At 46.3% G+C, this 15,942-nt stretch overlaps 1 long non-coding RNA gene across 1 annotated transcript; it reads right to left on the bottom strand.

The window, feature by feature from the left end:
• Positions 1–11,052: 11,052 nt before the first annotated feature.
• LOC120237211 lies at positions 11,053–12,415 on the bottom strand. Its single transcript, XR_005529894.1, has 3 exons — positions 12,286–12,415; positions 11,539–12,105; positions 11,053–11,234 (listed from the first exon to the last, which is right to left on the bottom strand). It is a non-coding gene; the product is annotated as an uncharacterized LOC120237211 (long non-coding RNA).
• Positions 12,416–15,942: the final 3,527 nt, after the last annotated feature.

Raw genomic sequence — 15,942 nt, 5'->3', positions numbered from 1 at the left:
CGAAGAGGTTTCCCAGCCTTGTAAACGGCTCTGTCAGCAAGAGTCTTCCCCTTCAAATGGCCAAATAAAGCAAGATAAGGCTGATTTCATTTCCTTTAAAGTGGGCTTTTAGAAAAGGAAAAGAAATAATTAACCATAATTGGGTTTATTTACGTTGTCTATTTAAGTAGCTAATGTATTTATGAGTTATTGTTTGCATAGAGCTGGCCTCCCCAATTTGCACTGCACACCTGTGTGTGGGGGGGGGTGGGGGGCCTCAGGACACTAGGACCATTTCTGGCCAAAGCCTAAGTCCGTCCTTTATCCAGAGAGCAGTTCATTGTCTCCCTTCTCCCTTCTTCCTTCCGTCTTGTTCTTAATCACATTTGCACACACTCCATCCCCACCAGAGACGGCTTAGTGCCCAGGATGCAATCCACCAACTCCAGATCTGATGGACTGACCTCATTTAGACTGGTAGGTACTGCATCTGCTGCGTTCCCTGCAGACCACAGAAAGGGTTCATATCTCTTACTTTCACCTCTGACACCGGCAGCTAATGACGCAGTTGTTCCGCTCTAGGTGCCACTGAAAGTCTAACCACGTAGCTGAGTACCTCAAGAAAGCAGAGTTGTGAATGGACAGGCTTGATAAGCTAGATTTTTTCACTTAAGTTTATGCAACATCCTCTCTTATGTCTGTTGAAATATCACCCCAGCACCCTGACAAGAATTCTATAGAGCAAGAACGTGGAGGAGAGAGAGAAAAAGAAAAGAACAGGAAAGAAATGATGCAACCTGGGCCAACATTTTGCCTGAGTTTGCTCATGGGTGACATGGGGGTAAACCTCCAGATTTCAGAAAATGAACAGAGACCAAAAATAAGACAGAGGACAGGGGAGAGGGAAGGCGAGTGCAGGGTGTTGCTCTGGGACCGTCTGCCTCTATCTAGGGGTGTAGGAAGCCATTGGATTCCTGCAGATCTTAAGAAAGGGCCACATGTAAGGTACACCCTGAGAGATGAAGATAGAAATCAGACAGACCCCGGCCTGATCTTCCTGACTTACTAGCTACTTACACCCTTGGGACTAAGGTTCCCCACTCAAGGGGGATAAGAATTGCACCTTCCTTACAGTGCAGTGGTAAACATCAAATGGATAGTTTATGAAGGTATTTTGTATAGTTCCCAAAGACAAAGAAAATGCTACCCAAATACCCATCATTCCTGCCTACGCCTCTCCATTTCCTGCCCTTCTTTCCCTTCACTGTGAGCAAGATGGAGAGTGAGTGCTGAGTTTTTTGTGTTCAGGGAAAAACTATTCTCAGTCTCTTTTGGATTTAGATTCATAATAAGAATTAAGGAAATGTCTTTGCCTTCCATTCTGTAGGAGTTTATAAACTCAAGCTCTGAAACGAGACAAGAGAATAATAATGAATCAATTGGTCTTATGATACATTACTAAATTACTATATATAAATTACTAAGTATCGAGGAATAGAAAGTATGTGAGATAGTGTGCAGAAGAATCCGTAAAAGCAAAGCCACATGAAGAGAGAAAATGTTGAGCAGGGTAGTTTACTGGCATTGCTAAGTTTAGAGGAGCAGAGTCTGTGAAGTATCACATACACCAGGAAATTGATGTCTGAAGGAGGAGGAAATTCGTGGGGGTTGGAGCCACCGAGGTAGGCTTTCATATCGTCCACTTGGTATTGTCCACCTACCCGTTTGAGGTCCAGTGTGTTACAGCTGCAGGGGTATAGTTATGGGTGAGGGGAGGTGGGGTCAGTAGATCACATCATGGCATGGAGGCCAGCAGGGAACTTCTGGGCCCCAGAAGGAGCCCATACTCTGGGCAACCAGAGAGGTAATGATAAGGGTTGGATCAGGGAGGGCTGCTCTTCCAGCTCTGAGTCAGAGACCTACTCACGCACTGTTGACTTCCGCCATTCACCCTCATCTCGGTCACATGGTCTTCTGACTGAGCACCTTTTCCCAAGGAAGACTGAGCGAGAGAGAATTTCAGTACTTCGTGCACAACCCTCTAATCTTAGGAAAAACTCAGACACATACACCATGGCAAGAGTGATGTCATATTCCGTACAATCATTAAAATATGCAAGATGCAGTAGAAAAAAAAGAGTATACCGCTTATCAGATAGATGTATATATACATATGCATACGTAGCCAGTGTCATCCAGTGGCCCAGTGTTCATTACCTGGAGGAGAGCCGCCGGACCTCTCCTCGGGCTTCAGGCCACCGCCAGCACCTGCGGGTGGGCTTCTGTTCTGTGTTCTGGAACTTCTAATCTGGCAGCACTGTGGCCCTCCCGGCAGCTGTGTGACACGTCGTGTCACGCTTCCCCCTGGCCCTGTGGGTATTTCTCCAGCCAGGACGCTCGGCTTCCCAATCGCTGCAACCGTAGATGTCCACACACTCCATCCGCATGGGGGCCATCACGTTTCCATAACAACTCATGTATTTCAACGGGGAAATGGAGGGTCCTCAACTATAAATAAAGATTGAACAAAATGAGTAGGAACACAGCCCATGTGATGGGCCGTCTTGAGGCAGAGAGAGGTTGGGTGTCGGGCAGATGTGTCGTGAAGTCCAGGCCGGCTTCGTCTCCATCGTCAGTTCATGGCCAAGTACTTCGCTGTGTCCTGGGGAAATTGTTCTCTTCAGACACTGTTTTTACTGGATTAAGACAATAATTACAAAAGACTCTGTAAAATTTTAATATTGTAATCCATAAATTACCAAGGAGAATCCAATGGAGGATGGAAATATCTGTCTTTCTCCACGAGCCATTGTTTCTCAAGAAAACTGGGGAGAAAAGAATGAGAAAAGCACTGTGGATTGGTTAAAGGCAGGCTGGTAGGGGTGCCACTGATGATGCTATCTGAAATAAGTTGCTTAACCACATAAACTGACTCACAACAGTTGTAAGCAGGCAAATCCCAACACCTCAATGACCCACTGGAGCATGTGTAACACATATTTCTCCACAATCGCCTTTATGCATACTGTCTACCCTGAAGGGGAAAAATAATTACAATTTAGAGCATCAATTATTCAACTAATCACAGAATCACAGGTTTGGAGGGACATTGAAAGGCTGTCTGGTTTCCTCTCCAGCCCCCAGGCTGCATTGTATTAGGCACGTCCAAGACAGACTGGTTACCTCCTGATCTATCATGATAAATTATTTGTCATGATAAACACTTCCAAACAAAGATTCTGCAGCTCCCCCTAGCTCCACGCAAGCCCTTCATTCTGCCTCTCACTTCTTAAATTTTTAATCCAGATGCTTCTTGTGTCTTAAACAGAATCATAGCCTCAGAGAATTCTTTGCCCAAATCTTGTGATAGCCTTTCCTACTACATTTTAATTCAACATCCTCTTCTTTTATTGTCAGGCACAGGGAGAGAATATATTCATTGTTTCTTGTTCACACTTCGCATATTTGCTCCTATTACTGTATTTCTCGATGTTCACATGTAACATCATTTTATGACAAAGAATGGTATCTGCAAATGTGGCTAAGTGAAAAAAACAAGGTCATATTTCTGGGAGTAAACCTAGCAATAAAGGGGAAAAGAAGACAGTGGAATAATTACAACCTGGCATGGAGCAGGAAGACCAGAAGGCTGAAGGATGCAAATGTTAATAGTGTCTCTGGATCCTTGAAGTAAGAGCCCAGAGTACCCTGTTAGTCTCTCCTAATATTTTGAAAGCTCTGAACATATTTTGGAATTATAGCATCACTGTTGCAATAATAAAAAATAATAAAAAGGAATGAAAAGGTTTATTAAAGTCAAAGACCAAAGGGACATCCTATCTTGAGTAAGAACGCAGGGGTGGACGGCTGATTCCGAATCATTAGGTCTGTTCTCTGTGAGCCAAGTGCTCACGGGCTTGCCGCAGGAGCAGAGGGAGTGTGGCAGCTTACCTTCTCTCACCAGATGAGCAAATCCCTCCACTTCCAGACCCGTCGGGATCAAAATTACTACCTAAATGACCAAATAGCTCAATGTGCGTTAATATCGCAAGATCTAATTTTAGCCGACAGGATTGCATTTGACAATCAATAGGACTATGATTAAGGTTTCATTTGATGAGGGACAGGATGAGTAATTGTGGCTACATCTTTACTAGGATCCATTTGCCCTTCTGTAATTACAAATCTTTCTAACAAATTGCCACTTCCGAAGTGAATACACATTTAAGTGAAGTCTTTGGCCATCTGAACTCAAGAATTCCTAACATAATATGGTTACATGCTAGAGAGACCTTTTGGTTCAAATTAATCTGGTGTCTGAATCTAAGATGATTTTCCGCCAAAGGGATACTCCTGAATTTAGTCTCTCACCCTCCTTTAGCAAAGCACTCCAAAAAGAGGTGGGAGAGAAAGGGAAGAAAAAAAAGCACTTGTCCACTGTTTTCTGTCCACTGTCCATAGCCAAGCTCAAGCTACCATGGCAACATCACTGACCTCAGAATTGGGAAGGAATGTGTACAATTGGCCCTCGTGAGTTCAGTGAGCTGGTTCCAGCTTACCCCCATACACAATTCCAAGGCCATTACTGAGGATTTCCTGAATTACAGCCTACCTACGAAAACAGAAGAGCTCTGTGTAATTCAGAATCATATTACAAACCAAAGACAACCTAAACAAGGGGGAAACCATGCTGTGTTCAAGGACTGGAAGAATCAACCTGGGAAAGATACCATGTTGCCCCAAAATTATCTCTGCAATTCCTAATCCCAACACAACACTGAGTAGATCTGGACAAGTTTATTCTAAAGCTAACATGAAAAGATAAAGAAACCAGAGCAGTTAAGACAATTTTGAAGAAGAGTGAGGTGGTGCACATCACTCCAACTTGAGACTCACTGACCAGCTGCAGATTCAGTGTGGCCAGAGGGATGGGCAGAGACAGCAATGGCGTGGAGTGGAGAACGCCAAGTAAACCCACACAGATACACCGAAGCAACTTAATGGAGGAAAGATACATTTTCTTTTATCGTATTTTTTTTCAAGTTTTTATTTAAATTCCAGTTAGTTAACATATGGTGTAATATTAGTTTCAGGTGTAGAACTCAGCTACTCACCACTTACCTAAAACACCCAGTGCTCATCACAAGTACTCATCACCCATCATGCCCATCCCCCATCCGCCCTCCTCCAGCAACCTTCAGTTTGTTCTCTGCCGTTGACAGTCCGTTTGATGGCCTGCCTCTCTCTTTTTCCCACCAATGTTTGTCTATTTTGTTTCTTAAATTCCACATAGGAGTGAAATCATATGGTGTTTGCCTTTATCAGACTGACTTGTTTCACTAAGCGTTATGCTCTTTGGTTCCATCCGCGTCAGTGCAAATGGCAACATTTCATTCTTTTTTATAGCTGAGTAATATTCCTCTTTATCCATTCATCAGCGGAGAGCCGCTTGGGCTGTTTCCATTATTTGACTATTGTTGATAATGCTGCTATAAATACTGGGGTACATGTGCCCCTTCAAATCTGTACTTTTATATCCTTTGGGTAAATACCTAATAGTACAATCACTGGATCATAGGGTAGTTCTATTTTTAGTTTCTTTTTAAAAATTTTTAATGTTTATTTTTGAGAGAGCGACAGAGTGTAAGTTGGGGAGGGGCAGAAAGAGAGGGAGACAGAGAATCTAAAGCAAGCTCCAAGCTCTGAGCTGTCAGCAAAGGGCCTGATGAGGGGCTAGAACTCATGAACTGAGAGATCACGACCTGAGCCATTGGACGTGTAACGAATTGAGCCACCCAGGCACCACAACTATTTTTAGTTTTTTGAGGAACCTCCATACTGCTTTTCATTCCCACCAACAGTGCACGAGGGTTTCCCTTTCTCTACACCCTTGCCAACACCTGTTGTTTCCAGGGTTGTTAATTTTAGCCATTCTGACTGGTGTAAGGTGATACCTCATCGTGGTTTTGATTTATGTTTCCCTGATGATCAGTGATGTTGAGTATCTCTTCAGGAAGGACAGTATTTCAAAAATGGTATAGAACCTTTGAGTGGGTTTTACATCTTGGCCATTGTGAGTGATGCTGCTATAAACACGGGTATGCAAATATCTCTTCCAGACCCTTCGTTCTATTCTTTTGGATAAAGAAAATGGGGTCCATACACACAATGGAATATTATTCAGTGTTAAGAAAGAAGGACATTCTGACATATGCTACAATATGGCTAAACTTGGAGGACATTATGCTGGGTAAAGTATGCAAGTCACAATGGGGAAAATACTGTATGTTTCCACCCCTATGAGATTCCTGAGCAGTCACATTCTTAGAGACAGAAAATGGAACTGTCTCCACCCCAGGCTGGGAGGTGGAGGAAATGGGGAACACTTTCTTCAAGGGGCACAGAGTTTCAGTTTGGGAAGATGAAAGTATTGTGCAGACAGTGGGGGCAGCTGCACATCTATGTGAATGTGCTCAGTACCACTGAACTTCACACCTGAAAATGGAAAGATGGTTGAATTTTATGTCATGTGTTTTTTTTTTTTTTTACTGTAATTAAAACAGAATGGTGCTGGACAGTGAAGGAAACAATCAGCAAAACTAAAGGCAACTGATGGAATGGGAGAAGATATTTACAAATGACATATCAGATAAAGGGTTGGTATCCAAAATCTCTAAAGAACTTATCAAACTTAACACCCCAAAATCAAATAATCCAGTGAAAAGATGGGCAAAAGACACGAATAGACATTTTTCCAAAGAAAACGTCCAGATGGCTAACAGACACATGAAAGAATGGTCAACATCACTCATCATCAGGGAAATACAAATCAAAACCACAATGAGATACCACTTTCCACCAGTCAGAATGGCTAAAATTAACAACTCAGGCAACTACAGAGGTTGGCGAGGATGTGGAGAAAGAGGCTCTCTTTTGCACTGCTAGTGGGAATGCAAACTGGTGCAGGTGCTCTAAGAAACAGTGTGAAGCTTCCTCAAGAAGTTAAAAATAGAACTACCTTATGACCCAGCAGTTGCACTACTAGATATTTATCCAAGGGATACAAAACTATAGACTTGAAGGAGCACATGCACCCCAGTGTTTATACATCACTAATGACTATAGCCAAAGTCTGGAAAGATCCCAAATGTCCATTGACGGATGAATGGATAAAGAAGATGTAGTGTATATATATATAATGGAGTATTACTCAGCAATCAAAAAGAATGAAATCTTGCCATTTGCAACAATGTGAATAGAACTAGAGGGTACACGGCTAAGTGAAATTAGTCAGAGACAGACAAATATCATATGATTTCACTTATAAGATACAAAACAGATGAACATAAGGGAAAGGAAGCAAAAATAATATAAAAACAAGGAGGGAGACAAAACATGAGAGACTGTTAAATACAGAAAACAATCTGAGGGTTTCTGGAGGGTTTGTGGGAGGGGAGGTGGGCTAAATGGGTGAGGGGCATTAAGGAGGACACTTGTTGGGATGTGCACTGGGTGTTGTACTTAGGAGATGAACTACTGGAATCTATTCCTGAAATCGTTATCGCACCATAAGCTAACTAACTCGGATGTAAATTAAAAAACAAATAAATAGATAAAATTTTAAAATAAAATAAAATGATAAGACACTGAAAAAATAGTGCTGGAACTATTACGTACACATGGGGGGGGAGCTTGCCTCGAACTTCACATTGCATAAAACATTTTTTTCAATGGATTATTGACTTAAGTGTAAACATAAAACTGTAAGACCTGAAGAAATAAAAATAGAATATTGTCGTCAGAATCCAGGTCTGGGGACAGAGCTTTTAGGCCTGACTACACAGCATGAAACTCCCCCCCCCCCAAAACTGATAAAGTGGATATCATCAACATTAAAAACTTTCATGCTGAGATAAAACTCGGGCTGGGGGGATACAGTTTGCAAACCACGTACCCATACCCGAGAGAGAATGCATGAAATAATGTATCCAGAAGGTACGAAGTAAAGCCTCATAGTTAAGTCTCGGCAGTAAAATTACAAATAACTCAGTAAGGAAGCAGGCAAAGATGTACACAGGAGATAGTGCTGGTAAATAGGCACATGAAATGGTGCTTGACACCATTAGCCTCTAGGGACATACAAACGGAGAGCACAGTGAGATGCCACTCGTTGTGACCGAGGAGGACACCTCAAATAGCAGGTGTTGTAGCACCAAGCTCTGGCGAGGATGCAGAGAGGCTGACCCCTCGCTCAGTGCTGCTGGAAGGACCCTGGTGTGGCTACTCTGGGAGGCGCTTCCCTGTAACCTGAGGCCCGATCCCTACAACCCAGCAATTCTGCTCTTGGGCATCTGCCCCGGGGAAACCAAAACTTCCGGGCACAAAATACCTATCCATGGAGGCTGATGGCAGTTTTCTCCATAATAGAAAACAACACCAACAGCAACTAGAAGCAACCTCAGTTTTTCTCAGCGCGTGAAAGTTTACCCAACTGTGGCCCCTCCTTGGTTGGAATGCTGGTTAGCACTAAAAAGGAACACGGGGATACACACAACAGCCTGGACGGACCCTAAGGCATTATGCTCGGTGGAAAATGTCAACCTCCAAAGGTGCCGTGCTGCACGGTCCTGTTTTGTAAACACTCTCACAATGGCCCTAGAGATGGAGAAGAAGTTAGTGGTTGCCGAGGGACCGGGGGGAGGGGATGCTGGGTTCTGGGACCAAGGGCCAAGGGGCGGCTAGTGAGAGCTCTTCTGTGCAGAGCGTGAAAAGACTCCGCAGTTTGATCAGGGCGGTGAGTACAGAAATCCGTTCATGGCATAAAGCTGCATGGCCGTCCCCACCACACACGTGCGCACATGTGAAAATGGGGGGCAGTGCATAAGGTTTTCCTGGTCTGACTCCCAGCCATCAGCCGTGTCACTGACCCGTGTTTGAACTTGAACTGCACTCTTGTAAGATTATGTCATGGCTGGGGAGAAGGTGGGTCAAGGGTACCTGAGAGTGTCCAAAACTATTTTTACAACTTCCTCTTACTCTGTAATTATTTCTGAATGCAGAGTGTAAAAATTAATCACCTCACAAGCTGGCCAAGGGACTGGCCAAGGGAATGACAGCAATAGCATCTATAAAAGTTCATCGGATCAAAGATAATCATTCCTCGGCCCCAACCCTCTCATTTCACAATCTCAAGGTTTATTAAAGGTTAAAAAACAAGAAAATCCTGTCACTTGTGACAGTGTGAGCAGAGCCAGAGGACATGAGGCCGAGTGAAGTAAGCCAGACGCAGAAGCGCTAACACTGCAGGATCTCGCTTAGAGGCGGGTCTGGAACAAAGGCCCCGAAGCAGAGAGTCCGGGGCTGAGGGTGGGGAAATGGGGACAGAATCCCGGGTGTCACGTAGTAAGTTCTGGACGTAACGTCCTGCCTGGTGACTCCAGTTAACAACACTAAGTGTGTGCTTGAAGACCTTAAGTGGAGTCTTCTTATAACACACACACACACACACACACACACACACACACACACGGTAACGATGTGAGGTAATGGGTGTGTTAATTATCTCCTTGTGGTGATCATGTCACATTATATGCAATTATCAAATACCACGTTTTATACCTTAAATACATACAATTTTATAGGTCAGTGATATCTCAATAAAGCTGTTAGATTTTTTGTAAAGAATATTAAGAGAGAAAATAGCTTAATTTATTTAGAAAACACGTATAGGTAACTCATTTTTAGGAGGAGCGGGGCCGGCCCCGTGACGCAAGCCCTGAGATGGTGTCACAGCGAGGTCCTCGCATGGCTCTTACTGACGCGTCTTTCTGGTGAGGTCTCTTGGCCATTTATTCCACTTTTGCTGCACTCGAAGTCTGCAACTAGGGCTGAATTATTAACCAACCCCCTCCCAGCCTCTCCGGCTGTGGCCTTTTCTACCTGGGCCGCAGATCTGAGCTGGGAAGACAGAGGATGCACCCCCCCCCCCACCTCACCACATTGAGCAGAGACAGAAGAGCAGACAGAAGAGCGGGAAGGGGCTGTTCCCTCCCAGGCCCTCTGCTCGGCGCCTCGAGGGGGCAGCGCTCACCGCCCTGGGGCTCTGGCCCCACATCCGGCACCCGCACCTGTCTCTCTGAACAGCATCTCTGGTGCCCGTCTGCCCCCCCCCCCCCAGCACACGGCCCCCCACCTCCGCTGCAGCATCCTGCCGTGGGGCTGGCAGCCACAGGCCGCTAAATCGGATGAATAAATAACCTTCTGATTCAGTAATGCGACACATTTGGCAAGGGGCAGACGGCACGTTTTCCACAGAGTGTGAAAACATCATCAGGGCTACGCATCGTCTGGAGTGGAGACGAGCCGCAGAAATGGCATGCGCGTCGCACCCAGAGAGCCTCTCGTGAAGCGTGTCCCCAAACCAGCTCCTCCTTCCCATTCGGTGGACATGCGGCTTGTAGAAACCAGGATTCATGGCACCGCCACACCCCTCCGGGAAGCAACCCGGCAAGTGTCCCTCCTCACTCTCTGTGTGTGGACAGACCATGAGATGGAAAGAGCAGCGAAAACACCTGCCCAAAGGGGGGAGTCCCTTTCATTGTGGAGGAAACAGGGCTCCAGGAGAAATGTCTTAGATCTAAATTGTTATCTTCCAAACAGACGGCTTTCAGGAGGGAAGTGTCCACAATGCTTCAAGGAGCGATAACAGAGCAGACACGGCTGATCTACGGGCAAGTGCGGCACCAGCGTCTCAGGCTCCCCGCGTGGTACATCCCTGCACTGTGTGCAAGGGCATAATTACCTTCTGTGCAAGTCAGTCCTTGGAAATTCAGTTGACGTGGAGCACAGAGCACCACCAGACAGCCATATGGTGCTCCCTCTCCCACGGTGATATTTTTATTCAGAAATTGCTGCACAGGCCCTGCATTTTTGGCTGCTGGATTCCCAGATCTGCCACGTGAGGCCCCCTCACCCATGGTTACATCTTAGGAGATGCCTTTGGATACGGGGAAAAATGATTCATAATTGAACCAAAGAGATTCTCTTTAATGAACTTGCCCCAGGGGATATCAAGCTCTTTTTATGAGCAAATTTAATGAATCATAATGAATTTCATCATATGAGGCCATGTGGATACACCATAAAGGAGCCAGGAAGTAAGCCAGTCTAGACTCAATGGGAAGAAACGTGGGGAACTATTTGTTGAGAATAATACATGGGCACAGAGTGGTAAGAGGTGAGCATCCCGTATGGATCTGAAATATTAAGAAGGGGGGTGTGTGAAAGTAATTTTCAGCAACAAAAGAAGTGATTCTATATACAAATTATTTTTGGTACTTTTCTATGATAGCTCATAAAGCTTGTTTTCAAACCTGTTTTTTTTTTACAGTAAAGAATTCCTTCGCTTCTATTAAAATATCCACTTTACGGTGTAGTCTTTTCTAGCTTCAAATATGGGGGCCCCAGGCCCTGAAGCAGTGGTCTGATGGCACGGGACTAGATCAGGGACCCTGAAAGCCAAGGGTTCACAAGGCACAGCCCTCCCCTCCAGGAACTTACCATGCAGGAAGAAGGCTGACAAGGGAGAGATCGCAGAGCCCACTGCATAAGCTGCAGTGACAGAAAGGGCGTGGAGAGGGTGCTTGCTGCTGGTGGAAACACAACAGGTGTCACGGAGATTACACTGGATGTGAAACGTGATGGTGATGTTTGCACTGCAGATAGACTCCACCTCCTTCTCCGTCCTGTGCTGTCCTCAGCCACGGGGGCGTCCCCAGGGGAGATGGGGGCAGGAGACGTGGGGGCGGGAGGAGGAGGGTGCAGGGTACTCATGGCCAAGCTCCCTGCAGCATTGATGCTGTGCATCCCCGCTCCTTGCTGGTCACCTCCCCTCTGCACGTGTCATGATGTGGCCCTGCCACTAAGCCTCCCTGGGTTACGCAGCATTAGTGGGACATTCTCAGGACTCATCAGGATGGATCAGGGCTCCGGTGAGGGCGGCTGTGGCAGGAGCTTGAGCGCGTGGGTCTCGTTGAGGCCTCAGGCAGAGCACAACGGGTGCAGGAAAGCCGGGAAGACACGAAGCTGGCTCATTCCCCGCTCAGGAGTCGGGGCTTATCCCAAAGGCTGCAGGCAGATTACAGGGGGGCCAGTGTGGCAGCTGCTCCGGGAAACAATCTTCGGGAGAAGGTGGGGACAGGTGCCAACTCATTCCAGTTTCCTCCATTGCATGCCGTGCAAAGCTGATGAAACGTGCGGACACGCAAAGCAGTGACCTGGCATAGCAGCCCCCGGTGTCCACTTTACCAACCCAGCCACGGCCAGCACAGACCGAGGTGTCTGCAGCATCTGGGTGATGCCTCGTTTGCACAGCTGCAGGGCATGCCACGGATGAAAATAAAATCTAAAACGGGACACTAAAGAAAGGTGGTGGGTGCTGTGCTGAGTAGAGGAATGCTACAGAAGAACACACAGTTCAGCGTAAGATGATCACTGTGCTAACATTCCGTGTGCGTCATGAATCCCTTACTGTATTCGGAGCAGCAATGATCTTTGTTAAAAAAACAAAAGCAAAAACAAAAACAAAAACCAGCCACGGTTTCTCTCGCCCTCATTAAGCAGATGCTGAGCGATTTCACAGGACACAGAGGTGAGGCGGCAAGATTACTAGCTTAGGGGGAACATGTGGGTGTCTCCGCCAGTCCTGGGAAAAGATTAAGGGACCTCGGAGGGACATTTGAAGAAGGGGATTGACCAGACCAAATTTTCCTGTTAGGAAGACTGCTGTGGCTCCCGAGGAGGCTGGCTAGGATTTGAGTGGGATGGAGAGGTCGTGGGACGAGGGGTGGTAGGGGACACCACCTGTGTCCTGACGGTGACCAAACACAGGTGGACATGGCAGCCACCAGGAGTGTGCAGGGCGACCAAGGCAGTCAGGTGTACGGAACTGGCTACCCGCTGGCCACGCGAGGGAAGGACTCCCACAGCCCCAGGTCACCCCCAGGCCCTGGTGGGACATCAGCGCCAGCTCCCGAGGACAGGCAGGGGGAGCACCCTAGCTCCCGGACACCAAACAGTCAGCAATTCGAAAATTCAATACGTGGGAGAAACAGGAAGATGGCATGGTTTTATTTAGCTAGCCCAACTACCGACACTTTGGTCTCTTTGTGGTTATTTCTTTGTGGGCATGTAGGAAATACATGGTTATTTTCATGTTGTATCTGCATTGCTGTCATTTATATGCCCCAAAGCACTGAAAGCTGCTGGTGATTCCAGATTACACATCTTCCTTCAAAAAGGAGAAACCCTGGGGCCTCTGGGCAGCTCCGTCGGTTGAATGTCTGACTTCAGCTCAGGTCACGATCTCATGGTTTATGAGTTTGAGCCCCGCGTCGGGCTCTGTGCTGACAGCTCGGAGCCTGGAGCCTGCTTCAGATTCTCCGTCTCCTTCTCCCTCTGCCCCTCCCCTGCTCACAGTGTCTCTGTCTCTCTCAAAAATGAGTAAACATTAAAAAGAAAGAAAGAAAAAGACAAAGGAGGAACCCATTAGAGTCCATGCCTCCTTGGGTGATGGGATTGGAGATGGAAGGGTGCGCTGGCCATAGCAAAAGAAGGACCACAGAGCAACGAGGAAAAACAGGAAACGTCTGGAACACGCATCAGCACGGGAGGTGCCGCAGGTGTGACAGTCTGTTCACAAGAAGGCAGAGTCAGCGTTGTTGAAGAGAACAGCACATCCCCAAAGCACCGAACACAAGATGCAGCTGCAGACCGAGCACAGATAAAGAGTATTTTGCTGCGGTCATTATTCAGGAACATAAAGGACTGAACAGGAACCCAAGGCAGACAATGTGTTCTTCTTCCTACTGAGAAGGTGGGACACTTTATCTCCAAGATTTGTATTTGTATATCGTGTACGGTATAGAGCTCTGGAGGAGAACAAGAGAACTGCAGAACTTTTTAAACTTGGAAAGAGAGGGGAGCCTGGGTGGCTCAGTCAGTTAAGCGTCCAACTTCGGTTCAGGTCATGATCTCACGGTTCATGGGATACTCTCTTTTTTGTTTTAATTTGTGTGTCATAAAAAAGAACACAATGTAAATTCACTGTCTGTACCCCTGTTGAGTGTACCCTTCAGTAATGTTGACTAAAGGTACATTATAGTATAAGACATCTGTAGACATTTTTCCTCTTGCAAAACTGAAGCTCTGAACCCATTAAAAGACACCCTCCATTCCTTTCTCCCAAACCCCCCAACCACTGGTGTACAGGATGCTACTTTCTGTTACACAAATCTAAACACTAGGTATCTCATATAAGCAGAATCATATAGTATTTGTGTGTGTGTCCGTGTGTGTGTGCGTGTGTCTGTGTGTGTCTGGCTTATTTCTCTTAGCGTAATATCCTCCAGGTTCATCCGTGCTGTAGAATGTGCCAGAATTTCTTTCCTTTTTAAGGCTAAATAGTATTCCATTGTATGGATATACCACATTCCCTCATGATGTTAACACCTCACCTGACCACAGTCCATTGATCAACACTAAGGAACTAACGTTGTCTAGAGCTCTAAACTGCAGACCTAGGACCACATCACTTCCTCACTGATGTTCTTTTGATGTTCCAGAGACCAGTCCACTCATTACAGGTGTTCAGTCATTGGGTTTCCTTTGATTTGTGATGATTTCTCATGAGACCCCCTCTGTTTTTGATGACCCTGACAGTGTGGGGCAGTGCTGGTCTGAGGTTTTGAGACATCCCACAGTTTGGATATGTCTGCTGTCTTCTCGCTGGACCAAGGTTTGTGTTGGGGGAAGAAACCCTCAGAAGTGCAGACAGCCCTTCTCACGGAGCAGTGTTCAGCATACAGAGAATCAACTCTGCAGATGCGTGGTGCTGGCGACCTCACTGGCGAAGGGGGCGTAGACTCACGGTGTTTGTTTCCTTCTCCAAGTTCTGTTTGTTGGAGTCACTGCGTGAGGCTCCACCTCCTGGAGACAAGGGAGAGGGATGTGGGGACAAACGTTAGAATTACAACAGCATTTAGGAACTATTTGCCGGGAGATACTTGAGGTTATGCAAATATCCTGTTTCTCCGGAGTTCTCCCCACCGACCTGGGCATTCATTAGTGCATCCTCGGCTGCAGTTGTGACTGTGGTGCCTCATGCTGATTTGTTGTTTCCCTCAGTCCTGCATTTGCTGTTTGGAATCTGCTGTGTGTATGCAAGTAACTACTCGCCCATGTGAATCATGGCTGTGTTTTAGAGTGTAGATATGAGATGATCTGGAGGAAATCTAGAGGCCGAGCTTGATGGAGGATGGTACTTTCCATCCATAGAGCCTGACATCAATGGGCAATAAATAACAACGGAAGGTTAGAAGCTCGAGCGTAGAAAACAACTTAGTCTAGAGAGAAAGGAGAGGAAGAAGGGAGGAAGGATGGGGGGGACGGAGGAGGGAGAGAAAAACCAGTTTCCTCTCTTGCCCGTGTTTCGTGTGGTCAGGACAGCTCACAGAGGAAGGGTTCCATGGCACAAACATACCTGAGCACCTTGGTACTAGACCATCTGGCGTCCCCAGTGGAACAATTATTCTCTTCTCTTTCATCTCCTTGTGGAGCGGCCGATACTTTGTTCTCCCGAATTGCTCTCTGGTGGGCTCCTCTTCGAAACTGGCGTTTCTCTCCGTTTTCTGACTATCTGTTGTGCTTGGATCCACCATTTTCCAAGCTCAGCAACCCTCTTTAGTTTCCTGGCCTGGACACTTCTGAAGAAAAGAATGTAGGTCACACTTTAGCAAAGCGCGTTTGCTCCGAGTGAGTGGTCTGTGCACGCGTGCCTGGTGCCCTTCCTCTGTGCTGCTGAAAGGCTGCTCATGGTTTAAGGGGGTTTTCCAGAAGCACTGAGACTTGATAAAACAAATAATCTGGACAGTTCTTACCAATTTACAAGAGTCTAAGTTTAAGCAT

This window comes from Hyaena hyaena, unplaced genomic scaffold (genome assembly GCF_003009895.1).
Source record: "Hyaena hyaena isolate Hyena2069 unplaced genomic scaffold, ASM300989v1 scaffold_174, whole genome shotgun sequence".
Lineage (NCBI taxonomy): Eukaryota > Metazoa > Chordata > Mammalia > Carnivora > Hyaenidae > Hyaena > Hyaena hyaena.
Note: the sequence above shows the minus strand (reverse complement) of the source record. Positions and strands in the feature narration are given on the sequence as shown.